Genomic DNA, 14,577 nt, shown 5'->3' on the forward strand with positions numbered 1-14,577 from the left:
GAAAGGCAGAGGTTCTCAAGACTTTCTTCACCTCTGTCTTTACCAGCACTGTTTGGCCCCAGGCCCTGGGAAAAAAAAATCCAGCTTGGTGCAAACACAGAATCACAGAATCATAGAATCATATAGGTTGGAAAAGACCTTTAAGATCATCGAGTCCAACCATAAACCTAACACAGACCCACCATCAGTGAAGGAAGAGTTGGTATGTGAACTATTACAGGAGCTTGACTCCTACAAATCCATGGGGCCTGACAATACCCACCTGAGGGTGTTAAGAGAGCTGGCTGATGTCGTTGCGAGGATGCTCTCCATAATCTTTGAGAAGTCATACAGACTGGGAGACGTCCCAGAAGACCGGAAGAAGGCTAATGTCACCCCCATCTTCCAGAAGGGCTTAAAGGAGGATCTGTGAAATTATAGGCCCATTAGTCTTACTTCAGTCCCTGGGAAGCTATGGAATGAGTCCTCCTGGGGGCTATCACAAGTCAAATGAAGCATGTGATTGGGAAAAGCCAGCATAGATTCACCAAATCGTACTTGACAAACCTGCCGCCTTCTATGACAAAGTAACCTGCTTGTTTGATGTGGGGTTAGCGGTGGGCATTGTCTACCTGGATTTCTCCAAGGCTTTCGGTACAGCCTCCTCCTAGAGAAACTGATGCATTATGGTCTAGAAAAGCGGTCTGTGCAGTGGGTGGGGAACTTGCTGACAGGCTGCACCCAGAGAGTGGTGGTAAATTGCTCCTTTTCAAACTGGCAACCTGTCACAAGTGGGGTCCCCCAGGGATCAATATTGGGCTCAATGCTGTTTAATATCTCCATAAGTGATCTGAGTTTAATATCTCCATAAGTGATCACTGAGTACACTTATGGGATCAAGTGTACTCAGATGAAGTTTGCTGATGATACCAAACTGAGTGGGGAAGTGGACACTTCAGAAGGGAGAGCCACCCTGCAGGAAGACCTGGATAGGCTGGAAGAGTGGGCTAACAAGAACCTAATGAAGTTCAACAAAGACAAATGTAAGGTCTTGCACCTGGGAAAACATAATCCAGGAGTGCAGCACAGGCTGGGATCTACCCAGATGGGGACCAGCTCTGTGGAAAGGAACCTGGGGGTCCTGGTGGACAACAAGCTCAATATGGGTGAACAGTGTGCTGCTGCAGCAAAGAAAGCCAATAGGATCCTGGGTTGCAGCAACAAGGACATCACCAGAAGAGATAAAGAGGTCATTATCCCACTCTACTCAGTGCTTATCAGGCCACACCTGGAATACTGTGTTCAGTTTTGGTCCGCGCTATACAAAAAAGATGTGGACAGGCTGGAGAGGTGTCCAGAGAAGGGCCACAAAGATGATCAAAGGACTGGGAAGCCTGCCATATGAGGAAAGGCTGAGAGAACTGCGTTTGTTCAGCCTTGAGAAAAGAAGGCTTAGGGGAGACCTTATCACCATGTTCCAGTATTTAAAGTGTGGCTACAAAGAAGATGGAGACTCCCGTTTTACGAGAGGTCACATGGAAAAGACAAGGGGTAGTGGGTACAAGTTACTCCTCGGGAGATTCTGACTGGACACAAGAGGAAAATTTTTCACAATGAGAACAATCAGCCATTGGAATAATCTCCCCAGGGAATCACAGAATGCTTTGGATTGGAAGGGACCTTTACAGGTCATCTAGTCCAACCCCACCCTGCAAGAGCAGGGACATCTTTAACTAGATCAGGTTGCTCCAACCTGACCTTGAATGCTTCCAGGGATGGGGCCTCCACTACCTCTCTGGACAACCTGGTCCAGTGCCTCACTACCCTCATTGTAAAAAATTTATTTCTTAAATCCAGTCTAAATCTGCCCTCCCTTAGTTTAAAACCATTGCTCCTTGTCCTGTCACAACAGGCTGGCTAAAAAGTCTGTCCCCATCTTTCCTATAGACCCCCTTTAAGTACTGGAAGGCTGCTATAAGGTCTCCCCACAGCCTTCTCTTCTCCAGGCTGAACAACCCCAACTCTCAGCTTGTCCTCGTAGGAGAGGTGCTCCAGCCCTTGGATCATTTTCGTGGCCCTCCTCTGGACCCACTCCAATAGCTCCATGTCCTTCTTGTGTTGAGGGCTCCAGAGCTGGACGCAGTACTCCAGGTGGGGTCTCACCAGAGTGGAGTAGAGGGGCAGAATCACCTCCCTCTACCTGCTGGACATGCTTCTTTTGGTGCAGGATACGGTTGGCCTTCTGGGCTGCGAGCGCACATTGTCAGCTCATGTCCAGCTTTTCATCCATCAGTACCCCCAAGTCCTTCTCCCTAGGGTCAGGAAGGAGTTGCCCTTGGTGAAGCCATGCTGGCTGTCTCAAATCACCTCCCGGTCCTCCATGTGCTCTAGCATAGCTTCTAGGAGGATCTGTTCCATGATCTCCCCAGGCACAGAGGTGAGGCTGACAAGTCGGTAGTTCCCAGGGTCCTCCTTTCTACCCTTTTTAAAGATGGGCACAATGTTTCCCTTCTTCTAGTCACCAGGGACTTCACCTGACTGCCATGACTTTTCAAATATCATGGAGAGTGGCTTGGCAGCTACATCAGCCAATTCCCTCAGGACTTTGGGATGCATCTCATCAGGTCCCATAGACTTATATATGTTCAGGTTCCTCAGGTGGTCACGAACCTGATCTTCCCTTACAGTGGGAGGGACTTTACCCCCCTGGTCCCCAACACGTTGTCCATTGACTCGAGAGGGATGAGGAGAGCAGTTGCCAGAGAAGACTGAAGCAAAAAAGTTGTTGAGTACCTCAGCCTTCTCCTCGTCTGTTGATACTAGGTCACCATTCTTGTTCATCAGTGGAGGTACGCTTTCTTTAACTTTCCTTTTCTGGCTGATATACCTGTAGCAGCTCTTCTTGTTTTTCTTTGCATCCCTTGCCAAGTTCAGCTCCAGCCGCACCTTGTCCTTCCTGACCCCATCCCTACACAAGCAGGCAGTGTCCCTGTACTCTTTCCAGGTTACGCATCCCTGCTTCCACTGTCTGTGCAGTTCCCTCTTGCTCTTTAGTTTGACCAGCATGTCTCGACTCAGCCATGCCAGTCTCTTCCCTTCCTTGCCTGATTTCCTGCATCTGGGGACTGAGAGCTCTTGCGCCTTATGGAAAGCATCCTTAAAGATCTGCCAGCTCTGTTCTGCTCCCTTGTCCCTGAGGACCATTTCCCAGGGGGTCCTACTGACTAACTCCTTGAACAGCTGGAAGTTTGCTTTCCTAAAATTTAGGGTCCTGACTATAGTCCTTGCCTGTCCCATATCCCTCAGGACTGTGAACTCCACCAATGCATGATCACTGCAGCCTAGGCTGCCTCCAATCACCAGTGAGCACTGGTGAGCTCACTTGTATTGGTGACCATCAGGTCCAGTATCGCATCCCCTCGGGTAGGGGTGTCTATTACCTGGGTTAAGAAGTTATCCTTAAAGCACTCCAGGAGTCTCCCATATTGCCTACAGCTTGCCATGCTACTTTTCCAGCAGATGTCGAAGTGGTTGAAGTCCCCCAGTAGGACAAGAGCTTGCAAGTGTGAAGCCTCCTGTAGCTGGAGGAAGAAGGCTTCATCAATAGGCTCTCCTTGATTGGGCGTCCTGTAGTAGACACCAACCACAAGGTTCCCTTTGTTGCCTTGGTCTCTGATTCTTACCCATAAGCTTTCGACCTGCTCGTGGCTATTCTTCAGGGACAGTTCTTCACACCCTATCCATTTCTTGATGTAGAAGGCAACACCTCCACCCCTCCTTCCCCGTCTGTCCCTTCTGAATAGCCTGTAGCCATCGATAGCCATGCTCCAGTCATGGGATTCATCCCACCAGGTTTCAGTAATGGCAACTAGGTCATAGCTTTCTAGCAACACGGTGGCTTCCAGCTCCTCCTGTTTGTTGCCCATGCTGTGTGCATTTGTGTAGTGACACTTCATCTGGGCTGTAGGCCATGTCACCTTCCTAGTGGAATACTCCTTGTTTCCCTTAAGGTGTTCCATGGAAGTTTCCTTGTTGGCTCCTCTTACCTCAGGAGCCCCCAGCTCACCTCCACAAGACTTTGACTGTGGTCAAGTCAGGAAGTGGTGGATTCCCCAACTTTGGACACTTTTAAGATTCGGCTGGACAGGGTGCTGGGCCATCTTGTCTAAACCGTACTTTCACCAAGAAAGGTTGGACCAGATGATCCTTGAGGTCCCTTCCAACCTGGGATTCTATGATTCTCTGATTCTATGCAAAAAACATAGCAAAAGCCAAATAATATAAAAATTTTCCCATAATCCACTACCAGATTTTAATTTATTATCATTATTATTTAATTAATTAATTGGTGCACTTGGTGCCTGGATGCTGAAGTGATGGATATGCTATAAATGTAAAGCTGTAAAACTTTGCATGGGCTTTTGATAGGATTTAGCATAAATATTGCCATTTGCAAGAATCCATAGTTGAAGAGCTTGCCATTTGTTCTAGTTCACTGTGATGTTCACTGTGTCAAAAATCAGGGAACATTATTTCTAAGTAGGTGCCAAACTTATTTAGTAGGAGACTGATCTTTTAACTAAAATTATTTCTAAAATACTTGAGAATTTAAAAAAAAAAAAAAGCTATATGACTGGCAGTTAAAGCAACAACACAGAGTTACTGACAAAGAGAAAAAGCTGCAAGGGAAGACAAAGTATTAAGTGCCTCATGTCATTTATAGAAAAAGCTTGGTGTGACATAGATACAAAAGGACATCTAACAGTGACTAGTCGATAGAGCTGACCCCCTAGGAATGGGTGGCTGAACACACCCCTCAAAAGCAACTGGGTAGGAATGGACTTCTGCATCAGCAAGAGCCACCAACTTATCTAACATGTCTTCAGGAAGGATACTTCTCACCTAGCTTCAGCAATTAGACATGTAGGCTCAATCTGTAATCAGTGTACAGAGTGAAATAGCTCCATACAACTGCTCCATACATCTGCTCAGACACCTACAACATGTGGACTGATATTCCCCCAGGAAGTTTTCTCCATGGACTGTGGAGGGAGCCAACATTACTACCTTAGGCTGGGCAAGTTAGCTGGGATGGTCTCAGACTCCACCAACTCTAGTTTATATCATATATGGCCTTTCCTCCATGCCTTCTACCGGTCAGAAATGTTACCCACATAGAGCTTGCAGCCACACTTAACTTTCTTACCATCTACCATTTCTGGCGTTTACCAATAACTGCTGTAATGTATGCAAATGACTGTCTTTATACAGAAGCTACCAGAACCTGCATTTTTATGTATCCTCCTCCACTTTTTACAAAATTATGCTATGTCAACATATATATTTCCATGAAGCAAACCTATTTAAAATTAACATTGTTTTACCTATGGAATGAAAGTATTTCTTACATTAAATGTTTAAATAGCCAGTGAAATTAAGTTCAACATTTATACTAAGATGTTTTTAAAGCTTCAAAGACAAACAATCATAATAAAAAATGTTCTTGTTTAATCTACAAAATAAGTACATTTGATTTTAATTATCCGGATAATGACCAAGCAAGTACATCAGGCACATCCCTTCCAAGAGATAATGAAAGGCACAGAGGAGCAAACAATATCCCTGAGAACAGACCAACACATTCTGACTCTAAAGATGACTCCAGTAATGAAAATCTGTCTTTTGCAAATGACTCATGTTCTGAGGACTGCACTGAAGATGTTGAAAATCAGGATGATGCATGTGAAAATAAAATTATCAATATGAAGATGAGGAACAGCAGCCTATCACTGAAGAGCTGTTTGATAATAATGAAATTGAGGAAACAGCTAGCTGTACAGAAACAAATGAAAGCAGAGGAAATGTCAATGATTGTAGTGAATCAGTAACTATTTCTTTAAATGCAAGAGGAAGAGATAGCAGACAGTGAGGAAATACACTAGACAATGATGTTCCTGACTCAGTAATGAACTGAAAGGACTAAAAAGGTTAGATTAGAAAGAAGGAAAAAAAAAAAGGAAATAAACTTTGCTGATGAACTAAGGCTGTTAACACACTGCATTCAGATCTAAGCAGCAATTTAGTGGCATTATTACTACACCCAGATCCTGAGAGGGGCTGAAAAGGATGAATCAATGGGAGATGTAGGTGCTTAGGCCTTCTTGGGATTTGGCTTTTCATCTTCCCTGAAATTAAGACTCAGATTGACTATACAAGGAAATAATCTTCTATTTATCTTAATCTTCACATTAGCTGATGATACTAGCAGCAGTACTGATGAAAATGTACCTGATGTAACACCACCACAGGAAACTACTGATCATAATGAGTCCACTTGCTGCTGAAGTACAAGGATGCAAACACATACATCTGTCTAAAAACAAAAACAAACAAATAAAACCTAAAAGCTGATGATTTTTTAACCCAAACAAGTATTTCCATTCTCTGTGTCTTCCTGCTTGATGTATTTACTTGTGGTCCTTTTTTTTCCCCTCTTTAAATACATTTTTCATAAATAATCTTTAAAAAATTCAGCTGTTTCGACCCCTCATTGGCATACCTCCACAGAGATTACAAAAGACTTTCAGTTTCTACTAGCTCTGTCTAATTGTCATTGTGTGATGGCTGATTAGTCTCTTTCTTTCCTTTTTGTCTAAAGACAGTCAGTGGCTAACTGATATATAATATCAGTTCCTGAAGCAGCTAATGCTCTGTCAGACCTATTTTTAGAAGTTTGTAACTTGACCATAAGTTATCACCTTCAACCGATTTCTAACTGGAATTATTATTTACAATATTCTATTCAAGAATTTTAAAAACCAAAATAACACAAAAATGTTACTGAACTGTTGACCAAATGTGCCCTTCATAATTTCATAGCAAGTGTTGCATTCTCTGTCTAGGCTTAATCCCAGTGTTGGGCCATATTTTATTGAAGTGTTGGGCCATATTTTAATTTTTAGACAATAGGACAAAAAACAAACCAAAAAGGAAGTATTCTTTCACACAACACACAGCTAAATTGTGCAACTCATATTGGATGTTGCAGAAGGCACATCAAATCAAAGCCATATTAAAATGAAATAGTTTTAAAAGCAATTACATAAAATCATGGAAGAAAAGTGTTTTAGAACTGTTAGACATTAATGTTGCAGATACAACCACCAACTCTAGATGTAACACATGCGTGGGACACTGTGCCAATGGTTATCTAATGACATGCATTGAAACTGTGTCGATACCAAAGAGAACTTGTTCTTGTTGTAAAGCAATAATTTTATCTCTAGGTGGAAAGAGGTAGACCAGCATTATTTTTTGAGAGGAAAGAGAAGAGCTTTAGACTTTAACACGTTTTAGATATGAAAGTCAAGGATGTGTCTCAGCATAAGCAGGTAATGAACTAACAGTTAAGAGGGTCTAGAAAGGCCAGAGAGCTGAAGTTGCAATTGAGGATGTGTCCAACAGTGATTGAAGCAGCAAAGACATCTGGGGGTATGGAACCAATTTAGAAGCTAAACCTATAGAGATGATCAAAAAACGTGGAGATGATCAAACTTACAGTTGCAGGTGTAAACAACGTCACTGGACATAAAAGAGATATAATGTAAGTGGAGGAATGAGGAGTCACACGGCAGCTGCAAATATGGCATTCAACAGTTTATATATGGAGAAGGGAGATAAACGTTTGCTGAGAGAGGTGCACAGGTAGTTGATTTCAGAAACGGTTACTTTTCTCCAGTAGGATGAGGATAAGTGAAAATAATGGAAATGGCTAGTAGATGCCACATGGAGATTTCAATGGAGAATCTAAGGATGATGACAAGTCCGTGAGGCCAGGACCAAAGATCCTATAAACTGGGAATGTGAACAGGTCATAAAATAAGACAGAGAAGAGTTAAGAAATATTTCTAGAAGAAAAAGAGAAAAACTAAAACAAAGGGAGATCCTGGCAGGTACCATTGAATTTTTTTTTTGTAGGCTACTGTAGAAACAGATAGGTGTGGTACCAAAAGTCCAAGGAGGAAATACCAAGCATGTGATGAAAGAAACTGACTGCTTTGGTTCATTCCCCCTCCCCAAATAATGAAAAGATTTATAAGATAACTATCAACTTCTTTACTTTGTTGTCTGAAGTTCTGAGGGAGGAAAAAAATACATGACAAGTTACTTTTTCCCTTTGCCTTAAAAATATCAAGGACCAAAAAGAGTCGGGAAAAAATTCTCAGCTAAAATTTTCAAAACCTGTATGCATCACATAAGAACGCAAAAATAACAGATTCCCTGTTTCCGGAGAAGCAAAGAATTAGAGGCAAAAAAAGGATGGAGACTTGTACACTCATGTATAGCAAAAATGATGATGTAATTGATGCTACCTGGTTACTGTGTTGTGAAGCATATTGTATTTCAGAGTATTATCTGTATTGTAATTCAGGTCAGAGAACATATTTAAGGTATCTTCTGTGATTCTTGGGCAAACTTAGATGAATAAAGAATGAGCTGAGTAGTTTTTTATACTACAGATGTGTAAAAAACAAAGGAAAAGAGCTTCCATTCGCTACTTGGAGCTTTCAGAATGCCTCTAGGTCTTTCCATTAGAAGACAGAAGTCCCTTAGAAGGATCAGAAAACAAGATTCCATTGGGAGCAATTTGATATTTAAAAAAAACCTTCACTGACGAACAAATTTAATGTAAAAATGATTAAGATAAAAAGAGCATTTTAGATCTCTCAGCTTTGCAAAGTCAAGCACACAAGAAGTATGTTTTATTTGAAATTATGCAAATTATCGTACATTAGCTAACCATCTTGGCTATGTAACCAAGCACTCCAAGGGCTTGTCTGACTATTAAGTGGTAAGAAAGAACACAAGAATTGCCAATGCTACTCCACAATTTTACAGAATACAAGCAGGCAAAAAATATTCAGGACACTGTTGAACTGCTATTTAAACTAAGTCCTCTTTCAAGTACAGAAGACTCATACAGCAACTGCAAAGCAATCCACACTTAGCATAACCAATATCCGTATCAGGAAAGAGGCATCAGTTCAGTAGTATTAATGCAGCTATCTGTTTTTAGGAGCACAGGACTAGAAGAGACCAGGTAGGTCAATAAGGCTAGGTGCCTACAGTTGTGGGCAGCAGATGTTGGGTTCAAGGAGGTCTGCTGAGCATCTGCTCCAAAACCACAACACCCAACAGGCCACAGAACAGTTTCCCATGTCATAAATTGCAAACCTAAATTGCAATCGAAGCTATAATGTATCTGAGAAAGAGGATGAGACCCATCAGAGTTCTAGGCCTCTCCAAACAGCAGGGACATAACCAATTTACCTGCCTACATGCTCCTAGAAAATTGGCCTTCAAACTTGCTACAGAGAGGTACAAAATAACCCATGTCTCCCTGAAACATTGCTCCTGAGAGAAAAAAAATCAATTGTTGTTCTTAAATCCAGTGGTTGGTTTAGCCCTAAATATTTAAACAAGGCACACAGTCCAAGTACAGAAGATATTTTAAAGACCTTACAAGGATAAGTGCACTCTGCTCTATAGCTATGGTAGAAATTTTGAATGCATTAAAAAATTAAATTTTAAAGTTTAAAGTTTTAAAAAGTCTCCCTGTAGTAAGACACTGTTATTGCTTAACATCTGCTTCGCAGGTATCCAAGAAGATTACTGTCTTCAGGAAAAAGAAGGAAGACCCTGCTGAGGTTCCTCAGCAGACACATAACACTATTACTACTATCTCATTCTCTTCTTTACTTTCCTTCCTTTCCTCCGCAACACTGGGATAGTTTTTCTGTTCTGAGATGTAAGAAGCAACTTCTGAAGGTACTTTGCTGAGAACCGCTGATTCAACACTACAGCTTTGCTTCTCCAGGCTTGGTACTGTTAAAGGGATTTATTTCAGCTAACTTCAGCTATCTAAAAATTAAATTTCTTGCCTGAGGTGGTTATCCAGCATCTTCTCATTAACTATAAGGAGGAAAAGCACATTCAGAGGGTAAGTCACCCTAAAATGAATTCATAGGACAGGTAGAGAAGGAGACACGTAGAAGGCAATCTTTACGAGGACTAAATTTTTGGCCATCTGCTGAGTAGCGCTGGATGCCAGGGTCTTGCAGGTTATTTCCAAATTTGAAGGGGTGGGAGGGGAGAGGGGAGTGATCCAGTGTCTCCCTCTGTCATATATGTGACTTATTTTATTCACACACACACACATCCACATATGTAGACACAAACACAGAGGGTAGCTAATTGCACTCAGCAGATACAAGACTGCGAACAACTTTGGCCATAATTTTTCAGCAAATACATTACTGGGAGGAGATAAGGAGAATTACTGTAACTGAATTTAATTGGAATTATCACCTGACTCTAGAACACCTATGGAACACTGTGTGGCCCTCTGAATGTCAATGGGACACCATTTACCATGAGGAGTCGCCTTCCTCTTCCCCTAACTAACACAGCTAAAGCTGCGCTGCCTCTCCTCTCGTGGCCTAAGACCAGTAGCTGCTTTCAGTATCGTTAGAAAAACAAGTCTTGGCAAATAAAGGTAATTTTAGCATTCCCAGCTCCAGCACTGAGTGTGGGATGGGCACAGAGAGCGTGGGTGGGTGGGTGCTGTTCTGGGACAGGCACGGGTAAAGAGCCATTATAAACACCTTGCTCTTCCCTCCAGGTTTTCTTTCCTTTTCTTTCCTTTTCTTTCCTTTTCTTTCCCCACAGTTCCCATTTGAAGCTTAGCATCAAATGGCTGAGAAGCTGAATCGGAAAGCCTTAGTGCAGCTCCCTAATTTAACGGCTGCCGTCAAGCCCACTGAAGTAGGATAGGAAGGGAAACAGGAATTTCCCCTTCGAAGCCTTGCTTTGGTGATCCTGCCACAACAGCACTTCAAAGCAAAGCTGTTCCTTCCCCTCCCAGGCCAGCTTCCACCCTCAGCAACTCTACAGAGCAGCTGGGCTCATTAAAGCCCTAACAGCACAGGAAACGGCACAAAGAACTAAATGAAGTTAAGCGCTTCATTTGTTTATTTTGATGTATGAATTAAACAACATTGTCATAAACCTGGTAGCAAATCCTGGCCACATCAGAAAAAGAAGCCAGCAAACATTTCCGAGGGAAAATTGAAAGTCCCTTTAGTTGTCTAGATAACAGTTCTTCTTTGTCAAACCTCATCCCAAAATCTGCTTTACAACAGGCTGATTTAGATCAAGCCGAAAGTACAAAGAGGAAAATCCCTATGGAGAAGAGCCCAGATCCTTTTTAAAACAATTGGGTTCCAAAGATGGACAATAGGCTAACAAAAGGATGCTACCTCTTTAAATAGGAGTTTTAACTCATCCCTCTCTAATTATTCATGTAAATTAAATTCTACAAGTGAAGAAAAATTCATAAAAGTCGTACTTATTCATCTCAGAGGGAGATCTGGCATATGAATAGTGCCCATAACCTCAGAAGGTGAAACGTAGAAAATATCACAGGCAACTCCCACCTCAAGTTAACTGAACCAAAAAAAGGGAGAATCCTGATGTGAAGGAGACTTGAAGGAGATCCTCCCTAATCGCTTCTTAATAGACTCGCAGCCCTGACACAGGAAACAAATCAGGAATTCTGAGGACAAGTAATTGTTAATCACTCGCATTCACTATCAAATTCAGTAAGAACTTAGAAGCACAGACAATGAACTTTATCACACTGAAAAATAAGGCTTATTGCTAAGGGTATTCACAGCCTTCTCTACTGTACTAAAGCAAAAGCTCCAGCCATGACAATTCCATTGTACTTCCAAAGTTATTTATTTGCCTCCAGTGAAGAGAGGGGGGGGGAAATCATTATCAGTTGTAATCAATATATTTCATAAGCAATTTTTTTCTGTAGGATTTAGCAATACTAGATTTATAGTTCTAACCTGTTCAAAATACTTATTAGACTTTCAAAAGATGAAACAGACTGAGCTTCTCTGGGAAAAGAAAAAAAGACCATGAGAAAGAAATCAAATTAATAGCTCTTACCACACCACCACACTCTGTATTAATGAACATTGTGTCAGAATGACATTGCAACTTGGAAAACTGAAATTTATTTTTTTTCATATTTGCTTTCCCAGAAAAAGAACAATGGGGTTTGCAAACAGGGTGGTAGAAAGTAGCTAGAAGGTCTGTGGAATAAACCACAGAATTTGACACAAAAATGGTTAAAAGAATGAGGAAAACTATATTAAGGATAATTAGGTAGGTGTTTATTCAGTGCCAAACCAACAGACCCATACACACCTCCTTTTCCTTAAACCTTCCTGTCCAGAGGCATGAAAGAATACCGCACTGGGGTTTTCTCTGCCCAGAGAAGCTACACTAACAGAAGCGGTGCAACCCCTGGTGAGGTTTCCAGATCATGTATGGTTTGTTGTTTTATTCCACTAAGCCTTTCCAGTATAAACAGAGCTTATGCTGACAAAAGAGTGCTTTATTTAGTAAAACTTCTTAAGCCAGCTCTTCAAACAGGAGCTCTACTAGTGAAATCAGGCTTTTTTCCTGTGGTGGTGCCACTGCCTCTACACTTCGCCTTCTGTCAAAGTGGAAATACTGTGAAAAGTAAAATCACATCCTGGCCAGCACAAAATACAAGCCGAAGTTTCTAGTATAGCCCCCACCCTAGTGTGAATGCAATTGGAATATATACCTTATGTGCGTGTGTATACCAGCACAGCTTCCCTCCTTACAGAATGAAAAGAGATTACCCTGGTACAGAACTTTATATATATATATATATATATATATATATATATTCTGTACACATATGCATATAAACATATATTTACCATACGTGTATATGTAACTGTATCCATAGTTAAATTAGCACAAAATAAAGATGAGCCCTCCACCAGGTAAGAGCGAAACACAGATTTCGAGTGGAAGCGGAGCCTTGTACAATACCAGAATTGCAGCGTTAGCCTGAGATGAAAGTTCCCAGAAACAGCTTTACCCTGTAATTGGGCCAGTTACTGGTTCCCCTACAGCGAGTTTCCTCAGAGGAGCCCCTATCTTCAGGTTTGCTGCTTACAGTTGCCTGCTTCAGCCTCCCCCTGCATCTAATTGCCGGCTTTCTTGTGTTGCAGATGGAAAGGCTGATTGCCAGGTGTGAAGGATGGGAAGGATTTTTCCCATACCAGCAAACTGCTCTGTGTACTTTGGGGTTTTTTTCTGCCTTCTACTCAGCGTCCAGCAGGTCTGGTTTTGCTGGTATCTAAATGAGCATTCCTGCAGCCGTGGGCAGCTCTGCTGTGTGAGGAGGTTGGAAGGGCCCCAAGGGCTCCGCAGCCCGGTAGGACACCAGCAGGTGAATCCCAAGGGTATATATAGCAGGACAGAGAATATGTTTTTGCACCTTAAATGGTTCGTGTCTTGCTGTGTCTCCTGTCCCAGCAGAGTCCCTTGTGACGGATCAGAGGAAGTATGGTTGTTACTATATACCACGTTAGAAGTTATTATTCCCGGGTGAGATCCAACTTTGCCAGCAACATTAGCTGGTTTTACCCCAGGGAGATTAACAGCTGTGAAATACAGCTACAGCATCCTCATTTAGCCGAGCGGCATGTCTCTTACCAGATACATATTCAGGGCTGGCTCTGCTCACACAGCTGCACCTTAATAACATTTTTCTTTTGGAATTTCAGGGAATATTGAAGATTTTGCAGTGACACCGCTGTTCTGAACTCATTTCTGGAAGGTTTATTTAGTTTTTTTGCTCCGTGGAACTGTGAGGTATAACTCCATATAAAGACAGGTTGGTTGTGCAGGAGAATAACCCACCCTGTTGAGTCTGGGTGCTTGCTATTCTTTGGAGTCTCGCAGAAACTTGTACAAAATCCGCAGAAGATTACTAGTGATACGCTGAAATTCCCCTCCCTATGCTTGATATATTTAACAGGCTCTCCCAAATTCCTTCAGAATCAGGCTAGACATATCCAGTAGTATCAAAATTAACGTGACGTGCTTTCCCAGCACAGAGATAAGCAATATTTCTGAGAGGTCAACAATGTAGAAAAGAATTTTCTAACAGTGAAATATTAAATTATGTCTGGTGCAATATACAGTTAACCACAAAACTTCACAAAATTTTCTCCAACTGTACCATACATCTTAAATGTCTATTGCATGGATTTATTCTAGTATAGTTAGAAGAGAGATCAAAACTGGCCTTACAGCTCAAAGCTAGTTACAAACTTAACTATGAAGAGACTAGTGTCTCTCCATAATTAGCCCATCAAACAGGGAATGTACTTGTCAGCCACTGAATGCATATACAATTATTCAGCAATGTTTAAAGGAGTAAAGGAATAAACATGATCAAAGAGCATCCAAGAATTAGGGATATATCATTTTAATCTCTGAAAATTGCACTACACATCAAATACGTGACAAATAGAATAAATAACAGACAAATTTGATTTATAAAGTTTGAATACCACCTAGGGGTTATGGTGACATCATGCAGCAAAAAAGAATCCAAATTTAACATTAAATTTCACCTTCAAATTCAAAATTCAATTTTTATTTTCTGTACTGCTGAAAAGTACATTGAAACAGATCTCAAAA

The sequence above is a fragment of the Mycteria americana genome, chromosome 1 (assembly GCF_035582795.1).
Source record: "Mycteria americana isolate JAX WOST 10 ecotype Jacksonville Zoo and Gardens chromosome 1, USCA_MyAme_1.0, whole genome shotgun sequence".
Lineage (NCBI taxonomy): Eukaryota > Metazoa > Chordata > Aves > Ciconiiformes > Ciconiidae > Mycteria > Mycteria americana.